We start from the raw sequence: 21,489 nt of genomic DNA on the forward strand, positions 1-21,489 counted from the left end.
TTCCCAGGAATTTTGAGAACTGGAGGCTTGTAGCCTAGGAATTTTTTTTTCTAAATGATGTGAAAATCATCTTGTTTACTCACTTACAGAAAACAATATATTGATTTAAATTTTCTAAGACACTTTTTGTTGGGTAAAAGTCATATGCGAGTAGGTAGCGTCAACTATCATGAATTCACCACCTGAGAAGACAAAGGCCTGCATAATGAGCTGCATAATGAGCCATTCAGTCAGCTGTGTCACTGAATGGCTTACAATGAGTTACAAGAAAGAATGTGAGGACAAAATAAATGTATATAATTTTTATGTTTGTAGTTTATTTAAAATATATTTAATTATCCCACAACATAATTTAATATTCACTTGTGAGTGCAGTTCAGAAAAACAGTTTTATTAGGAAAAAATCAAAGCTGACTTTCAAACTGAATTTTTTGCATCATTACTCCAGTCACACAATACTTCAGAAATCATTTTAACAATCTTATTTTCTACAAAAAAACACATTTATATGTTATTATTATCACATTTTTATTAGTATTATTATTATTATTATTTATTATTATTATTATTATTAATGTTGAAAAGAGCTGAGAATATTTTTTTTTTTTAGGTTTTTTAGGGGGGATAAATTGAAAGAACAGCAATGATTGTTACATTTGTTACAGTTACATTTTATTGTTACATTATATTATTTACAACAAGCTTTTGAATGGTATAGTAGTGTATATTGTTATTGAAACTTCATAATATTTCACTTGATTATACATTTAGGTCAGGAATTATAGTTTGGAAAAAGTCTTTGGAAAAAGTCTAAACTAGTAAAATGTTTACACGTTATGTGGAAAACTAGTACAAGTATATAAATAAATAAAAAGAGACTTACTCATGTTTTCTGATCTCTGCTGAATAAAGTGCTTCATTCTTTTTTCTGAGGAAATCCAAATCTCAAATCCTCAACCCACATGACATCTTTTTGGGGTGAATTCTGTCTTATTCCTCTCATCGCGAAGCAAACAGTAAAATAATAAAAACTTGAAGAACAGTCTCGCTGCGTTTGTCTTCTGTTGCGTGGGCGTATTCAAAAGCCGCGCGCTTCAGTGAAACATTTGAATCTCAAAAGCGCGCTCGGCGCGGGGGCGTGGTCGCATTATAAGATAATGAAGGGAGACGTGAAAAACGGACATCGCGGCGTTGTTTTCATATTGGATTACTTTATCACAGAATATTTGTTTTCAGCAGCAATTGTTGAGTTAAAAAGTAGACATGTCAGGCTTTCTATAGATATCTCTCTCATGTCTCTTCGTTGAGTATTCACTGAGTTACAGTTCATTTTAATGACGCATTTGTATCTGAGGATCAGCGCAGACAAAGGCTGCAGACAGCACTCCTTGTTTGTTATCTTTATTTTATAAGTGCACAAAGTTTTGTTGTTATTATGTCTGTATACAAAAAAAAATAGACCCTTTACAGATTCGATTGATGTATTGCACTTATCTGTACGATCAAAAACTGAAAGTGTAATTTAAGTTCTTTTCGGGGTATCAGGAGAAAATACCCCAAAACGCGTATACGCGTTAATCGACTCCAGAGGGTTAAAATACAGAGTTGCCTGACAGTATCGCCCATACCTTCACATTATCATAGAAACAAAGGCACAGCTGTGCCTTGAGTTTATGGTCAGGAAGATCAAACAAAAGGTCAATGTCTCAGAAACCTGGGCTGCTTGACTTGATCATCTCAGAATGTCATCATATTACCCTCAAAATGTAAAAACACAATTTACATACTATTACATTGGAACCTAGATTTAACATTTTATAAATTTGTAATCCCACAGTCCTCCCGTTGAGAGTTCTAATAACTCTCACATAATACCAAATTTAAACTTTCATAAGTCCATTCTATGTCCTATGTTTGTTAGCATAAGCCCCATCTTGCAGTCATGTAACTTGAAAAGGTTACAGGCACATATAACTTATTCTGTGTCTTGTCCTAGATTTACTTAGGTGTAACAGTTATATTTAGAACCATAACTGTTGACACATATGACATGGATGGTCAAATGTCGTGGAAAACTACATGATGACACAGAAAACCCTGTAGCATAAGAGTGGAAGTCTTGAAGTCCATGGCGCCTGAATACCTGTGAAGTCTGTTTTCTGTAGTCCATTTCCCATGTAGATTCATGCAGATGATTCTTGGTCCTCATGAAGCTTGTTCATGGATGTCTGAGGTGATGCTTTACACCAGGGTGCTGCTTATGGAGATGACCATCTCATGCACACATACCTGCACCACACAAGAAAACAAAGAAAACAGCAGACCAGCAGTCTTCATGCATAGAGCATTTTTAGACTTCTGTTGATCGTATAGTGGTTTTTAAGTTGGTGATCGTATATTGTTTTTCTCAACCAGGTTTTAAGTAATTTGACACCTATGGACCAGTGAGGTGGGATAAAAACTACTGATAGGGGAAACCTATGAGGAAGTCTTCACCACAGGGTTGGCCCCCGAGGCCTGTTGCACATCGGTTCTTCCCTGGGCTCCCCACTGGTCTGTGTGTGTCCTAGTCTGACCCTGTAGTTGGTGTGCAAACTTTACTGTGTGACATCTTCATCTTCCAATGGAACATCAGTCATAACAAAACATCATAATCCAAAGAGAATAGGAGCGACTAGAGTGTGCTGTAATATAGCTTTGAAGGCTGTGAGTGTACTTAATGTTCTCTCAATGAAAGGAAGTGACAGTCACCTTCCTGTAGTTTTATTTTCAAAGAATCTTTCATCTTTGTTATACATTACTGGGGTAGTTTAGCACTCACAGCCCCTAACAGTTAACACCTGAGCAAGCTGCTCCAACAGTTAGGTGAAGTTGGGGAGGGGCTGCTTCAGAGTGTTAAGTAGACTGAGTAGGAGCTGAGTAAAGCTGTTCATTTCTCTTAATGTCTTCTTACTTTTCCTACACTCTTTCATCCAGTGTCCGGACATTTACCCACAGTAATGACAACTGCCCTCCTTCTTAGGACTTTTACGGTTTCTGTCGGTTCTCTGTGTTGAACTGAAAAGATGCTGCTGCAATCTTTACTCTGGCTTTGACATCAGAGTCTCTTTCCCAAGTAGCTAACCTGTCCAAGTTGTTTTGCAAGCTTCCAGTGGACCATGTAAGATCTAAGAATGGTAAAGCGGATCTGTACTCGGCTAAAAGGCCATTAAACCATGTTCGAACTAGTGGTCCTTTATGATTCATTATCTTTCTCTGGAGTGTCAGCTATTCCACTGTAAGCTGCAGCTGACTGACAAACCCTTTCAGTGTATTCACTTACACAGTTTCATCCTTCTTCTGTACACAACTAGTGACCTTTGACCAATTCACTTTTGGTCCAACAATGTTCTCTTTAACTCTCTCAGAACTCCCCTCTCTCAATTCATCTTTACTGGCATGTCGTAGTTCAGAAGTAACAGCAGACTCAAAACTGTTGAATTCAGATTCAGTTAGAATTTGTGACATCAGCTGTGTGAACTTCTGCTAACGACATGTCATAGAGAAGCATTTTGCTGATCAGTGCTATTCTAAATTCAGTAAAATTTGTGCGTGCTGAGGGTAAGCTCTGGGATAGTCTCTCTATATCTTTAGGTCCTAGAACTTTGGCAACAGTTTGTACTTGGACAACAGAAGAGTTGGGAGGAACACTTTCAGTTCCCTCAATTCTCTGAGATCTTTCTCCTAGCTCCACATACCTTCACTGAATGTTTACAGGCACATCAGTTACTGACTGGAGGGCTACATCTGTTTCAAAAAAAAAGCTTGTAAGTCAGGATAATTGTTATCAGACTGACTAACTTCTTCCACATCAGTTTTTGCTGCAGCTTTGTTTTGCGGTTCAATTTCTTATTCAAAGAGGATACTCTAGCTCTGAGCTCTTTGTTCTGTTTCTCTAGCTCTGAGCTACGCTGAGAATGTTCCGTAGATAAAGCTAAACCAAATCTCTCTGTGCAGCAGCAGATAATGGCCTTTCACATTGTTCTTGCGAATACATGATCCTAGTACTGCTTTTTACATTCTTCAATGGAACCATACTTTTTTCTGGATCAATACCAAATTTCTTTGTCAAGTCCAATCTGACTGACTCTGTCACTACTGAGTCCATGTGCTGTCCTAACAATGATTTGAACTCACTGTCTGTCCATGAAGGAGTAGCTAGTCCACCTTTCTCAGTTGTTGGAATCATATAAGCATTTCTTCTCAACATTTTGTAAAGGTCTTTCTGACACAATAGGACACTTCTAAAACTTCCCTGGCAAGCAGAGGATACACTTGTTAACACAAACTTCTAGCACTTTACGCTAAACTTCCCTGTCGAGACAGAGGGTAACACAAACTTCTAGCACTTTACGCTAAACTTCCCTGCCGAGACGAGAGGGTAACACAAACATCTAGCACACTTACGCTAAACTTCCCTCCGAGACAGAGGGTAACACAATATTAGGCACATAATGCTAATCTTCCCCTGCCTAAACAGATGGGTATTTTCATCTCTAAAATAAATTTTTAGAGGGTAACTTCAGTTAACCAAACCCTGCAGCTGTCTGTTAACTCTTCTCTGGCGGTGCAGAGGATACTGGTCTTAAAGGTTCTTTTGGATAGAGTTACACTCACCAACCCTTGGTTGTACAGAAAGATTCAGTCTGGAACGAAGTCAATCTGGATTCAGGTGAGAAGCTCTATCCGGGTCACGGCACCAACAAACTGTTGGTAACTCAGAAGCGAGACCAGGAGACTCTTGGGTAATCTTCAGCAGCATTCTTTATTGAGAACGCTCCGCTCAGTGCTACAGTCATCAAAAGTCTAACCAAAGCAGTGATACTTTGGAGTGTTTATATACATTTCAAGGGGGGAGGGATACATAGAGGTGGAGACAATTTAAACAAAGCAAGCAAATGGAATCAGTAAAAGTGCCAGACACTGGCATTTTCCCAGCCTTGATCTCATCAGCATAACAGTGTCATTTAAATACAGAGGGTGCCTGAAGTGTCATTCAAATGCTTCACATTATCATAGAAACAAAGGCACAGGTGTGCCTTGAGTTTATGGTCAGGAAGATCAAACAAAAGGTCAATGTCTCAGAAACCTGGGCTGCTGTGACTTGATCATCTCAGAATTCATCATATTATCCTCAACATGTAAAAACACAATGTACATACTATTACATTGGAACCTAGATTTAACATTTTATAAATTTGTAATCCCACAGACGTCATCATTAAGGTGATCAGTAGTTAGGCAGTACTTTTCAACTTTGCTTTTATTTGGCTGTTGTAGCTATGTTTGTTGACCATGTGATGTTGGTTATTTGCTGATGTTAAAGCTTTCATCATAGAATGATCTGATCAACTGATTGCATCTAGAGTCTAATCTATGCTATTAATTCATATTAGTCACTATGAGCTTCAACAGCATAAGATCCATCAGTTTTAGTCAGATAATCGTTGATAAAAATATTGACAGTTCAAGTGTCAAATTACCCAACTAAAGCTAACACTGATCACCATTATAGTGACATCAAACCAAACTATTACTTTTAAACAGACATCTAAACCTCTGTTAATCTCAATACGAACTTTTGTAAATGTGTGACAGAAATAAAGTCAACCTGGTTTATAATAAGTGAGGTTAGAAATACAGTTTTTGGAGTTATTTAATGAAGTTGGCAAAGGTTGGGTTTTTACTTTCAACCAAACTTTGACATCTGAGCAACATTTGAGTTCACATCCAATGTCCAATGGAAAGTGTCCCACTTAAATCTTAATTAGAATGTTAGGGGGATAATGTTCTTATAATGTTATTAATAAACATTTTTAGAATGTTTTTAGAGAATGTTATCGTACGTTTTAGGAGAACATTCTGGGAACTAAAATAAAACTTGCAGCTGAAAACATTCCCAGAACATATAATGTTCTCTGAACATTCTTAGAACAATAACATTCCTAGCTGGGTAGATGTTTCAGTAGACTTTTCTGTTCTATTATATTTTCTCATATAGTTAACTGTTCTTGAATTTTTTTTTAGATGAGTGTTTACAGGAACAATGAAAATCATTCAGTGTTTAAATGTGAGTGGATCCAGTGGATCCGGTTCTAACACACACACACACACATGCAGAGAACAATCATCTCACACCTTGATTTAAATGCGGTTGTCACTCCCAAATGTGTAATCACTGTCTCGTTCTTGACTGTTGGAAAGATCAAATTTAACAGATATTTTATATATGCCCTATTCTTTTTGTGAAGCATATCTACATAGTGACAGGAATATTATCTGCATTTGCTTTGCAGATGAATAAGTCATTTAAAGAGCTTTGTTTAAAAATGTTCAAAATGACAAATTACTTCTGATGTGCCTCATTTGTATGCTTTAAATAAAAGCATCTGCTAAATGAATTAATGTGAAATGCTACTTTAAAAACATGTTTGAGCATCATTGATGTTTATGTTGTGTCCAAAATAATTGAACAATTGAGTAATTTACTTCATTCTTTACACAATATTTTGCAGGTCATTAATTTTTATTTTTATGTTAAAGATGTGGATTAATTATAATTTACACATACAATACACAATACTTCATGGAAAAATGATACAAATAGTTAAAGTAAAATAGTAAATAGTACAGTTCTTATTATTAGATCTGTTAGAAGAATGGGAAGAATGGAAGTTAGAAGAACAGAAGAATATTTAAGGTCTCTCACTACATGCAGAGTGATGTCTGATTCAAATCTGTCTGATATTTTAGATCACTGACACCTTTTACTAGTTTCCTTAATATCTTCAAGTTCAAGTAATTCCATTTCAAGTAGAAAAAAAAGATCATACATTTTTGCTTTATATTCACTGAACCATGAATCAGTCTTTCCAATTCAACAAGGTTAGTCCCTTTAGTTTAGTCATTAAACATCTAATGTACAGCAGAAGGAAATATGTATCACAACAACTATAGACACAGTACTGGTTGTGTCTGAAATATCACATATTATAAACCATATGCACCAGTGGTGGGACTTTCAATCAGCCTACAAGCAAGTGTTCAAGTCATATCCCAGGTCCTCAAAGAGTTAAAGTTAATGAGATAATTTATGTGACTAATTACAAATGATGATTGTGCATCTGGTGATGAACACCCGCCGTTATTGAGAATTACAGAGGATCAGGATGTTGATGTTTTATTGGTTAAAATGATGCCACCATCATGGAGATCAGTGTTTGATGTAGTTGTGCTCTTCACCCTTGACTTGTTGTGCAATCATCCCAATGAATTTGCAACACACATAAAAAGTACTGCTCTAATATTTACAGAGAATGAATTTTAAACATGTTGCACATACAAAAATTTGAATTCCAGTGCTTTTAGACACACACAGATATCAAGAACCAGCATATGAATCTCTACAATGGTGACAATCAGCAAAATGCTTCATGTTGCAATACATGAAAAACTCCCATAATGCACTGCAGTATGAATAATTATTTGTCACCACTGTTGAGGATCACATAATAAATGTTCATGGCTAAATGCCTAATCCTAAACCGTGTTTGTTTATTTAATATTGAAGTATTATGGTGGCATTTGCATAAAGAATAAAAAAGGACTTTAAATCAAGATCAAGCAGTCATCAAAAGCATAAGTTATCAGCTAGGTCAAGAAATAGACGTTTTCAATGGGGTTTTGTCACTAAAGACATGTGACTTAATTATCTCATTAACCTTAAATCTTTGAGGACCTGGGATATGACTTGACGACTTGCTTTTGACTTGAAAGTCCCACCTCTGCTCAATCAGCACTTAATTATTATTATATATTTTTTTTCACTTGTTAAATACAACGGTTTAAAACTTACATGGTTTATGTCAAGGCAATCTGATTCTGTTTACTCAAACGTTTGAGTTACGTGACTTGTCAGGTTTTACAGTGTAATCACAGACAGAGCATTATAGGTGTAACACAAATTGAAAGCTCACAGTAGAAAAGCAAAGACAGATCAGCTGTTTTCATCTAAGACAAAGCAGGGCACTACCTGTTCGTCACACATATAACAGAACCACCTGTTTCTCCCTAAACCTTTAATTACTCTGCAAACCACAGAATGGTTTTTTTTGTTTATGTGAATTTTAACACACCTTTCCACACCTTACAGTTTGAACCTGCTCAGCTGTGTATTTCACAGGGATGTTGCTGTGTTTAATGTTTTTCAGGAAACCTTGTCACATTTACTAAACGACACACCTGAAAAATCAGACAAAAGCATGACATGCACTAGGAAACAAACTTATTACAGAGAATAATATTAGAGAAGGTTGACCTCCTTTGCATAAAAGTGGTATTGAGAGATTGTTTGACTTTTTTTTTGTCAAAAAGTAAAGATTTTGAAATAGACGGACATGCAAACCAAGAAGGATGTAGTTCCACTGATGATGATCAAAATAATGAAAGAATTTTTATGTTTCCTTTAAGTAAACACTGAAGTTACAGCTACATTAAAATTCCTAAGTATGCACTTCAATCAGGCAATCATTTATAATAATGCAGCAGAGGTTCCAGTGTAGCTTAAGTACATTCCCAATAATGAAAATACAAATATAGTCACTGCTGTACTTCTGGGGTATTATAGCTGAAGTTTATTTCAAGACAAGTTCATGTCCAGTGCAGCACCAAATCCCAAGTCATATCCCAAGTCCTCAAGGGTTAAAGTTAATGAGATAACTAAGTGACTAATTAAGTGATGATTGTGCATTAGTGATGAACACCTGCTGTTAACAATCCACATCACTGAAGAAAAGAGAAACACAAGAAACTACAACTGACTTTAGCACAGGCCTTGGATGAAATCAATTGGAAGGAAAAAAAAAACTTTGCCACCATAATTGTGGTCAGTATTTGCTTCAGTTGGGCTCTTGAGCCTTTTAACAGTTTTGATAAATTTGCTTATAAACAAATGCATTATTGTTTCATAGCAAACATTTGTGCAATGCTAAAACAACTCTTGAACTAGCAGGTAACTTATGCTTTTGATGACTGTTTGATATTGATTTAAATTTCTTTCTTATTCTTAAAAAAAAGAGTGATATCTCATTATGCAAAATGCCACCATAACACTTCAAGATTAAAACAAAAAAACGGTGTTTAGGATTAGGCATTTAACAATGAACATTTATCATATGATCCTCAACAGTGGTGACAAATAATTATTCATACTGCAGTGCATTATGGGAGTTTTTCATGTATTGCAATATGAAGCATTTTGTTGATTGTCACCATTAAAGAGATTCATATGCTAGTTCTTGATATCTGTGTGTGTGTCTTTAAAATTCACTCTCTGTAGATATTAGAACATTATTTTTTTGCATGTGTTGTAATTTCACTGGGATGACTATTCTTAACCTAAACTTATGAAAATAAAGCATTACTTTGACTATAATCAGTAAGCCATCTAGTGCAACAAGTCAAGGGTGAAGAGCACAACTAAATCAAACACTGATCTCCATGATGGTGGCATCATTTTAACCAATAAAACATTAACATCTGATCATCTGTAATTCCTCCCTCAATAACAGCAGGGGATCAGCACTAATGCACAATCATCATTTAATTAGTCACTTAATTATCTCATTAACTTTAACTCTTTGAGGACCTGGGATATGACTTGAACATTTGCTTGTGACTTGAAAGTCCCACCTCTGCACAATAGTATATTATATTGACAACATATTATATTATATTCACATTGAAGCTGTTTTTAACATGATTCGCAGTTGTGATTGGGACATTAGGTTGTAGGGCTAAGTTGATATGGGGTTTTTGGACTTTCTTAACAGTGTTTTGTTATTATATTTCAATCAGAGGTGGATAGTCCAGGGGTCAGAAAGTTTTTAAAATTCCTGCCAGTATTTTTTCCAGCCCATGACTCAGCAGCTGTTGTTCACAGTCCACACAATCACACCAACACCATCAAATATCACAGATCATCATCAACAACAAAAAAACCAACATCAACAACACACAACATCATCAAAACATCCATCACAATTGCACAACACCAAGTTTCAACCAAAGAAGGACAGGGTTCACCAGAAAGTCATTCCTTCCAAGTCACAAATGAGTTTCAAGTCATATCCCAGGTCCTCAAAGAGTTAAAGTTAATGAGATAATTAAGTGACTAATTAAATGATGATTGTTCATTAGTGATGTGATCACTGCTGTTATTGAGAATTACAGAGGATCAGATGTTAATGTTTTACTTGGTTAAAACTGATGACCCCATCATGGAGATCAGTTGTTTGATTTAGCGGTGCTCTTGACCCTTGACTTGTTGTGCTAGATCTGTTCTTTGTAGCTCTATATTGTAGCATGTTTTAGTAAGAAAAGAGGGTCAGGTTGATATGCCAATAAACAGATAGTCACAATGAGCTGGTTGTGATTAATTCAAACAAAGTATTGCTGTTTAGTTTTCCATAAGTTTAGGTTTTGAATAATCATACCCAGTGAAACTACAGCCACGAGGTGTACAAAAGTCACTGCTCTAATATTTACAGGGAATACATTTCTTTCAAATCTGTGTAGTAACACATACCGAAATTTGAACTCCAGTGCTTTTTAGACGAAACTACAGATATTCAAGAAACTAGCATATGGGAATCTCTATTAAACTGGTGAAAACAACAAAATGCTTCATTTTGCAATACACGAACAAACCTACTCCCATAATGCACTGCAGTATGAATAATTATTTATCACCACTGTTTAGTATGATATGTGTATATTTTCTTGTTTAATTATCTAGTAAGTATTGTGGTGGCAATGTATAATGAGATATCACTTTTTTTTTTTAATACCTGCCTAGTTTCAAGATTTTGTTTCAGCATTGCACAAATGTTTGCTGTGAAAACAGTAATGCATTGGCCTTAGAAGCAAATGTATAAAAAACTGTTTAAAAGGCTCAAGAGACACAAACTGAAGCAAAATACTGTACCACAATTATGGTGGCAAAGTTATTTTGTTTTTCCTTCTTCCAATGATTTCAACCATCAGGCTGTGCCTTAAAGTCAGTTGTAGTTCTTGTGTTTCTCTTTTCTTCAGGTATTGTTGATTGTTAACCGCAGGTGTCCATCACTAATGCACAATCATAATTTAATTAATTAGTCACGTTAATTAATCTCATTAACTTTAACTCTTTGAGGACTTTGGATTTGACTTGAGACCTTGTTTGTGACTTGGAAGGAATGACTTGATTCCTCCTCTGGTGAAATCAGCTGCTGAGTTCATGGGTGGAATAAACATATGGCAGGACTTTTACTTTCTGACCCCTGGACTATACACCTCTGCTTTTTGACGAATCACTTGTGTTTGCTTTTGTCCTCATTTAAGTCAGTTTGGCTAAAAATTGAACGAACGTATGGAATAAACATATGGCAGGATGAAACTGCTGTGTTGCCTCTTTGTTAACCTCCATGAATTGTGAGAACAGGTCTCTCGGGTGTGATAAGTAGAAATGTTTTATATATGGTTTTTAGATGAGGTCCTGAAAATGCAGGATATGTGCTAATTGATAATGGAATTAGATTCACAAGACCTATAAAGTGTATTGGATGCATCCCAATAACTTTCCCTGCAACGTTAAATAAGCAAAGCATACAGTAGTTTATATTTTAAAGTGTTATATTTACATTCTTCTTTTTTCTTTTTTTTTAACAAGTAGATGTTTCAGTAGACTATTCTGTTCTATTTTATTTTCTCACATACAGTAGTATACTGTAGTAAACGTTTTTTTTTTTAGATGAGTGTTTACAGGAACAATGCAAAACATTCCAGTGTTTTAATGTAAGTGGATCCAGTGGATCCGGTTCTCTTTCTCTCTCTCTCTCTCTCTCTCTCTCTCTCACACACACACACACACACAGAGAGAACAATCATTTCACACCTTGATTTAAATGCGGTTGTCACTCCCACACACACACACACACACAGAGAGAACAATCATTTCTCACTTTGATTTATGTTGTGGTTTTTGTTCTTGTTCATGACTGTTTGAAATATCAAATATAATAGATATTTCATATAGGCTCTATTATTTTTGTGAAGCATATAGTGACAGGAATTCAGAGTATATTTGTGAATTTTGTTTGAGCCATTTAAAGAGCTTTGTTTAAAAATGTTCAAAATGACAAATCTTCTGATGTCCCTCAATAGTATGCTTTACATAAAAGCATCTGCTAAATAAATTAATGGGAAATGCTACTTTAAAAACATGTTTGAGCATCATTGATGTTTAAGTGGTGTCCTAAATAGTTGAACAATTGAGAATAATTGAGTAATTTACTTAATTCTTCTCACAAGCTGCACTAAAAGTGTGTATTTTATTTGTGTATTTGACTTCTGTATTTTATACTTTATTATAATATTTTGCAGGTCATTAATTTTTATTTTTTTATGTTAAAGATGTGGATTAATTATAATTTACACATACAGTATACAATACTTCATGGGAAAATTATACAAATAGTTAAAGTAAAATAGTAAATAGTACAGTTTTTATTATTCGATCTGTTAGAAGAAGGTCTCTCACTACATGCAGAGTGATGTCTGAATCGAATTGTTTTAGATCACTGACACCCTTTACTAATTTCATTAATATTTTCAAGCTCAAGTAATTCATTTTCAAATAGAAAAAAAAAAGGATCATACATTTTTGAGTTATATTCACCGAACCATGAATCTATCTTTCCAATTTCAGCAAGGTTAGTCCCTTTAGTTTAGTCATTAAACATCTAATCTGTATCACAACAACTGCAGACACAGTACTGATAGTGACTAAAATATAATATATTATAAACCAAATGCACATTAATGGAGTCCAAAACTGGAGTCACACCATATCTGAAAGCACTTCTCAGCCTCCTCCACTTTCTTCTTCTGCTCCTCTTTATTCCCATCAGTTCTTTTGTAGTAAACTCTGACCAGCTCTTCATTAAACCTCTTTGGCAGGAAACTGGACAGCTGTCAATACAAGACAAAACACACAATGGGTTTTCTAAACTTGCTAGTGCAGTAAACAAACAAACACTGTAAACATCATGGAACCCTACACTCTAAAAATGCTGGGTTAAATATAACCCAGTGCTGGGTTTTGTTGTAAAAAGGGACCAACCCAGCGGTTGGGTTGTTTTGACCCAGCGGTTGGGTTATTTTGACCAGAGGTGGGATAGTCCAGGGGTCAGAAAGTAAAAGGTCCAGCCCAATATTTTGTCGCCCATGCCGACTGTGAACTCAGTCAGCTTTGATTTTCACCAGAGGAGGAACCTAAGTCATTTCCTTTTCAATTCCTGTCTACTGAACAAAGGTCTTCAAGTCAAATCCCAAGTCCTCAAAGAGTAAAGTGTTAACTGAGATACAATAAGTGATTAATTAAATGAATGATTGTGCATTATGATACGAACACCATGCTGTTTCATTGAAATTACAGAGGATTCATATGTTGATGTTTTATTGGCTTAAAATGATGCCACTGCACGTCTAATCGCGAGATCATCTTCGTATTTGATTAAGGATCGTGTGCGGTCTCCTTGACCCTGTGTGAACTTGTTGCGGCTCTTGGAGTCACTCTGCTCTGCTGATGAACTATGCTGTGGTCTCGTGATTATGTACTTTACAAGGGTGCGTGTAGTTGGGGGTATAAATTTGCTGTTTATATGTGATGAAAACAAAAGCCTCATAAAACTGGCGCTCCGGATTTCATTATTTTTCAATAACTTGCTTCCATTTACATGTTCATGGTTTGCATTAAGAACTATGTGAAACACACAGAACAACTGTTGTTCTAAAATATATAGTGAATTAATAAAACAAATAAAGTGTGTGCTGTATATATTATATATATATATACATAGTAATACACCAAAAAAAAAAACAAACTACTATACGGAAAATTTAGACACAGAGAGACATTCAAGAACCCAGTATACCAATCTCCAACAATGGTGACAATCAACAAAATGCTTCAATGATGCAATGATGCTGGGTAACACCATAGTAAAAACTCCCCTCATGCACTGCAGTATGAAAAATTATTGTCACCACTGTTGAGGATAGGTATGTATAAATGTTCATGGCCTAAATTCCTGAGCTGACCATAGCTTGTTTTTTTTATCGATATTGAACCACATTAAGGTGGCATTTCGTTTAATAGTTTTTCTTTTTTTTTGTAGTTCTACAGTACCTGATACAATCTACATTAGAACCAAAAGAGATGTGAGACCGCTTTAATGATTGGCTGTGAAGTGATATTACCCATGACGCTTATTAGCAGAAAATCACAAAGTTACTACTAACTCGGCTACCTTCAAGCTTTTGATTGCAGCAATGCACCACAATGTTTGCTGGTGAAACAATATTGCAATTGCTTAGAAACCAACTACTTTGAGTTATCTATTAAATGGTCCAAGAGACGCAATTATGAAGACAAACCTTGACCACAGTGATAGGCTCGGCATTCTTGATGTGCTTGTAAAAAAAGCAGAAAAAAAAATCAGTATATTTCACTCCAAGGCTGTGCCTGGAGTCCAGCTGTAGTCGTGTGGTTTTCTCCTTTTCTTGCTGTTAAGTTTGATTGTTAACAGCAGGTGTTCATCCTAAGCACAATCTTCATTTAATTAGTCCTTTAACTTATCTCATTAAATTTACTCTTTGAGGACTTGGGAATCTTACTCGAGACTCGTTTTGTGATGTGAAAGTAATGACTTGCCCTTGGTTCGCTCTCTGGTTAAAAAACGCTTGCTGAGGTTTAAAAAAACATGGGTGGTAATAAAACCCATATGGCATGACTTTACTTCTCTGACCCTGGACTTTATACCTCTGCCACCTGCTGGGTCAAAACAACCCACACTGTCTGGGATTTGGTCCCTTTTTATAAACCGGAGCGTTCCAACTGTTGGGTTGGTCCCTTTTTAACCCAGCGTTGGGTTATATTTAACCCAGCATTTTTTAGAGTGTATACTGAAAAAAACAAAACAAAATGCTATTTTTGTTTATATAGTTTTCAGAATGAATGGCACCTATTTTATTATGGAATTACTTATACTTCTTATCTGGAAAATTCTGCAGTGATCTGATATATAAAGGTTTAAGTGTGACTTTACCTGATAATCCTTAATGGCAGAAGCTTCGTTGGGTTTCCTCTTGCTGTAGAAATAGACGTTTTCAATGGGGTTTTTGTCCTTCATGCCGTGATCCAGATCAACCACCTGAGTGAAAAGAGATTAAATGGTTTGTGAAGATATGAAGGCAGAAATTATGTTTTTGGCATGCAGTATAACTTACATAAAGTGGTAAATCGTCAGTGTTCAGAGAAACAGTGGGGTCTGTAGGTTTGTACTTCTCTACTGCAGCTTTCCATGTGTCTGTCAGCTCTTCCTAAATTCGAGAGAGTCAGTCAGTTACTGGATTGTGTTGTTCTTGTGTATTAAATGCTGCCTTAAAGTCACATGTCTTTTGAATATTGTTAATATCAGTCGAACAGTCAAACAATGTTTTTTATTTTCTGTCAAACCTTTGAGATGTTTTTTTCAGTCAGTCGAGCTTCTCCAACAAACTTTGGCAGTTTTCTTCTGATGATCTTGTTCAAGATGTCTCGAGATTCCTTCAGTTTATCAGAAGTGGAGGACAAGATCTGCTCAAAGATCTCATCTGACAGAAGAACAGAAGATTAATTAGCAAAAGGTTTTATGTTGTTGTTTTTGTTTTCTGCCGATGTGTCCTTTGAAAAATAATATATTATTTTATACACACTACAGTATATTCTGAGACACATAATTACAAATGTTTATATACTGCACTGTAAAACCTGACAAGTCACAGTAATTCCAACCGTTTGAGTAAACAGATTGCCTTTACTTAAACCATGTAAGTTTTAAAACTTTGTTATGAATTATGTAATCAAGTGATTAATTAAGTGCTGATTGAGCATTAGTGATGAACAGCTGCTGTTAACAAACAGCATCACCAGCTCCACTTATTAATAACCAGACTGACTTTATTTCTGTCAGACGTCTACAGAAGATCTGATTGAGAATTAACTAAGGTTTAGATGTTGATTTATTGTTTCATTTGAAGTAACCATGTTAGAGATCAGTGTTTGCTTTAGTTGGGCTCTTGACCCTTGAACTCTGTCTTAGATTATTTTTATGGACGTTGTAACCATGTGTTTTTGAAACATGTTTGTTATAACTCAAAAAACCCAGAGAAAATATGATCAGGTATTGGTTGTTATACAGCATATTGGTGATGATAATCATCAATTATGGCGCTGTTCAGAGTTCAAAAATCTTACTAAATAGGTGTTCTATAGTTAGTTCAGTTGATTACAATGAAAGCCATTCAAAAGTCAGAGATTCTTTCATAATCAGTTAATATAAAGGACTTTCCAAAACAGTTTGGTCTTCTATGGTGTCAATTCTCCGTCACACACCAAACATCAAAATCATATATGAACCTCAACAATGGTTAACAGAAAAACAAAAAAAAAAACAAAACCAGCTGCCATGCTCTGTGGTACTATTGGAGTACAAAACTCTCCATGGCCCCAGCTGCCTTCTGCGCATGTTTGTAGTTTTTTTATTTTTTATTTCTTTTAAATTTATTTTTTTTATGTCCCCATCTGTTGAGGTTAATAATTCTGATTATATGTCTGTGTGTGACTAAGTGTCCCTCACAGAAAACCAACTGGTTGGAATGTTCTTTATAGGAACTGATTATCACAGAACCGCTGTCTCTTAGAATCACTTTTACTGTAACCACTCCCAAAACTAATTACCACACCACCTTTTTCATCAGAGATTTACACTCCAAACAGTTCAATATTGCACAATTAATCATCACCAATATACATTATCTAATAATCCATGGCATCGGGGGGGGGTCTATGTAGCCAAGAGTTAGATAAAACAAAATGCTAACCTGAATGGGCACTGTACGAGGGGGGGGGGGGGGGGGGGGGGGGGGGGGGTGTGGCTTGCTTTGGCATAAAAGCAAAGCAAGGCAAAAGCCCAACGCTTATACTAAGAGGTTGATGTGTGTAATGCACACCTGCTGATATTTTCCTCTTGGCGTTTTGAGTTAGGTTAGACAAATAACACAAACACCCACATGGTTTACAAACAAAACCAGCCAAAGAAAATCCTCAAGAACTGCAATCAACTTTCCAGATCACCCGAACAACTAACGCAAACACTACTGATTCTCTAACTTTGTTTCCGTTTACAACTTCCAACATAAATCAACCCGCTACACCTTAGGTACTTCCTCCACTCAGATTCTTTCTGTATACCGTCTCGTGCCGTCCTTTCCCTAAATAAAGGCCTTCTGTTTATTAATAAGTTGATCTGGTGATTGCTGTTTGTGTGTTGTGTTAACTCAGATCTTTGAGAGATTTAATGTATTGTTATTTCAGTTTATTTTAATCTAAGGCTGTGTCTGAACGTCAGTTTGAGTTTCTTTTGTGTTCCTCTTTTCTTCTTCAGTGATGTCTGTTTGTTTACTCGCAGGTGTTTTCATCACTACGTCACAATAATCACTCAATAATCACTTAATTATTTCAAGGCAATGAATATCTTCTTTCAGTGTAACTCCAACTGAATTAAGTTCAGCGTACTCATAAACTAAACCTTTATGAGAAGGTTTAAAAACTAACAAAAAATAAAAAACCAAAAAAAAAACTTAATGGTTTAAAGGCACTCGGTGTCCTCAAACCGTTTGAGTAAACATAATTGGGAGAGTAATTGGCTTTTACGGATATCTGTTTACTCCACAACAATAAGGTTTTTGAGTTACGTGTACTTGTCGGGTTTTACAGTGTGCATATAAATATTGTAATATGCTATTTGTTTTAACCAATTTCGTTTATAAATTTTGTATTTTATTTCTGTTTTTATGCTGTTTTTCAGCTGACCTGTGAGTTTTGCAGTAGTCCTCTGCTGTTTTTATGGCTTCAGAATCTTCAGCATATCTTCAGGTTTTCCTTCATGAAGATCCACGATCAGCTCGAAACGAGAGCTTCTGAAAACCTAACAGGAGAAATGCAAGTTAGTGTTTTTGGTAAACTTGTACATATTTTAGTTTATTTTTTTGCAATTGGTGATGCAGAGGAAGTAAATATTGTACAATCAGCAGCACAGGATATCACTTCTAATAGAAAGCAGAGGAAACTCACATGTCCTTCGATGATGTTGCAGATCTTGTGCTGATAGGCCTGGCGAGGGAGAGTGTATCAGGGATTTGCGAAACAGTCGTCATAGCGAGGAAAACATTATCAGCCTCCTGTGAGACACACAAAACACTCAGCGTGTGCGACGTCCAACAATCCATTCCTCACACTTGAACATTTTTAACATTTTGTTGAACACAAAAAAAAAAAGAAAAGCTATTAGTTTTTTAAAAGGTCTAACGTGTTTTTGGGGGGGTGTCCATGGAATTTTAACACTGTAAAAACCCCCGAAGAAACTTAAAACACCATTTTGAGTAAAAACAGATTGCCCTTGATAACAAACAGAATCCACTGAAGAAAAGATAAACACAAAGGAAAACCTACTACAAAACTGACTTCAGACACAGCTTAGATAAATCAACTGAAATCAAATGCATAAATCTTCAAGATCTGCTAGCACAACACCACACAGCATCACCAGCTCCAATTATTAAAAACAGACTGACTATTTCTGTCAGAAGTCTACTAGACGATCTAGATATTGAGAAAATTAATTGAAACTACGGTTTAGATGTTGATTATTGTTTATTTGAAGTAACCATGTTAGAGATCAGCGTTGTTTTAGTTGGGGGCTCTTCTGTAGGACGTCTGACGAAATACAGTCAAGTCTGGTATTAATAAGTGGAGTGTTGATGGTGGTTTGTGGGGTGTTTAATCCGAGTTTGTGAATGGCTTTTAATTGTAAGGATGCTTTGTCATCAGAGGAGTGTCATTTCAAATGTGGGCGGATGTTCAAAACATTTATGAATGTCTCATGATATATATTATCAAAGTGACAGGAATTCTGCTTCTTTTTCAAGGTCTTTTTAAACAGTCTCTATTCGGCCTAAAGTGAGCCTTTAAAGATGTCTTAAAATAGAGCAGAAAGACTTTATTAATGTAATTAATGCCATTGATGGTTGCATGCATTTAAAAAAAAAAGAACAAAAACAATTTTTTTGAACATATTTGTAATCTTTTTTCATTAACTAACATTATCAAAGATTAATAGATACTGTAACAAATGTATTGTTCATTGTTAGTTCATGTTAATTAATACCCACCATGTAGTGAGTACTGTAAGAAGTATTTGAGTGTCTGTCTCTTTTCATCTCTCTGTCTGTCTCCTCTCAACTATCTGTTTTTGTTTTTCTCTGATAGACTGTATCAGAGGCTCACAGGCTCACCAGCGCCTCTTCTTTCTCAGGACACTGAAGAAGAACCAGCTGTCTTCAGCCATCCTGGTGAACTTCTACCAGTGTGCGATTGAGAGCATCCTGATCAGTTGTATCACAGTCTGGTATGGGAACTGCTCGGTGGCTGACCACAAGGCACTGCAGAGTGTGGTGAAAACTGCCCAACACATCACAGGGACACCACTTCCCTGCTATTGAGGACATCCAGAGGAAACGCTGTTTTATGTCGAGAGCTCGCAGCATTCTTAAGGACTCCTCTCACCCCTGACCACAGACTGTTTAACCTCCTGCCCTCCGGGGGCTTCTTCATGAGCCTCCGGACAAGGACCAGCAGATCCAGGAACAGGCTTTTCCCTACAGCTGTCGGGAAGTCGTGGCCTAATGGTTAGAGAGTCGGACTTGCAATCCAAGGGTTGTAAGTTCGAGTCTCGGGCCGGTAGGAATTGTAGGTGGGGGGAGTGCATGTAGAAGTGCTCTCTCCACCCTCAATACCACGCCTGAGGTGCCCTTGAGCAAGGCACCGAACCCCCAACTGCTCCCCGGGCGCCACAGCATAAATGGCTGTGTGTGTGTTCACTGCTGTGTGTGTGCACTTTGGATGGGTTAAAAAGCAGGCACGAATTCAGTATGGGGCACCATACTTGGCTGTATGTCGCCGTCACTTAACTCACTCGCTCAGTTACTGAATTCAGCCCTCTGACACCCCCTCCAACACCCCCCCCCACACACACACACAGACTCCTCCCCTCCTCATCACTACATCTGATTTATTTTATTTATTTACAAAACAAGCAAAAAACAGCAACTTGTTATTACTTGAACTAACTGTCTGTTCATCCAGAATACTGAGTAATCCATTTGCACACTGAAATATTTTTTATGCACTTTATTACTGTCCATTGCACTAGTGTAAATTATGTTCATATGTTCATAGTTTCTGCTTATTGTGTACATAATTTTTTTTGTAGTTGATACCTATGTTATGTTCATAGAATTATTATCTGTATATCATGCTGATAGTATTTAAAATCTGTAAATTATGTCCATAATACTGCCTTATTTGTACATTTGTAACATATTGTAGACACTGTTTTTTTTCTGTTCTTACTGCTTACTGCACTTCTAGCTAGATGCTTACTGCATTAAAGTTGCCTTGTACCTTACATGTACAATGACAATAAAGTTGAATCGAATCTAATCTAAAAAAATAAAATAAAATTGCCCTCAACTGTAAAATTTTCACATTGCAAAAACTTCAAACTTTCAGGCTATACTTTCTCAAGCCAACTTAAATTTTGACTTGACAAACTTTATTAATTTAGTTGATGTTAATGCTGGTTATAAATTAAATCACTTTACAGAAAAAGCAAATAACACCTTTTCTAACACCATCCTATAATATATTTAAAAATACATTAAAAATTTTTTTCCTTGTATGGTCTCTTCTCTGCCTTTCTTCAAAATGATTTAACATTGCTTTAATATCGTTTGTTCTTTATATATATAAATTAGATTGGTAAGAACTGGAGTGCATTTTTCTGCACAATAACCAGAGTTCCAGGTTGCAACTTATACTTATTGCAAAATAGTGGCAAGTATCTGCACCCTCAGCATTGTAGTACATTATAAAACAGTATGCACACAACTTATTGGAGTGTAAATTATAATTTTAATTCAAATTATTATATGGATGCCTACCTATTGGGACAATAAAGCCTCCTCACAACTTTGATTATTTCCTTCATTTTTATTGAAAATACATGATTTCTGATGTGATTTTGAAATTTGAAAAGGAGAAAAAAAAAAAAAAACTAAGTCAAAAGGAACACTCTCGAAGCCTGGTCGATTGCATCAAATTGTAAACAACACTACGTTTTACCATCTGCACTACTAGAGCTGACGACTGATTTTCATCTGTTTTTACTTCTTGAATAGCTCAATAAGACATATATGAGGTGCCATTAAAGTGTAATATTACAATACACACAGTGAAGTAAAGTGCAACAT

The 21,489-nt window shown here is 35.9% G+C and overlaps 1 long non-coding RNA gene across 1 annotated transcript; it reads right to left on the minus strand.

The window, feature by feature from the left end:
• Nucleotides 1-12,523: 12,523 nt before the first annotated feature.
• On the minus strand, nucleotides 12,524-15,760 carry LOC122139416. The gene is made up of 4 exons (XR_006156303.1): nucleotides 15,596-15,760; nucleotides 15,367-15,459; nucleotides 15,186-15,290; nucleotides 12,524-13,047 (listed from the first exon to the last, which is right to left on the minus strand). It is a non-coding gene; the product is annotated as an uncharacterized LOC122139416 (long non-coding RNA).
• Between the last annotated feature and the right edge of the window lie 5,729 nt (nucleotides 15,761-21,489).

The sequence above is a fragment of the Cyprinus carpio genome, chromosome A1 (genome assembly GCF_018340385.1).
Source record: "Cyprinus carpio isolate SPL01 chromosome A1, ASM1834038v1, whole genome shotgun sequence".
Classification (NCBI taxonomy): domain Eukaryota; kingdom Metazoa; phylum Chordata; class Actinopteri; order Cypriniformes; family Cyprinidae; genus Cyprinus; species Cyprinus carpio.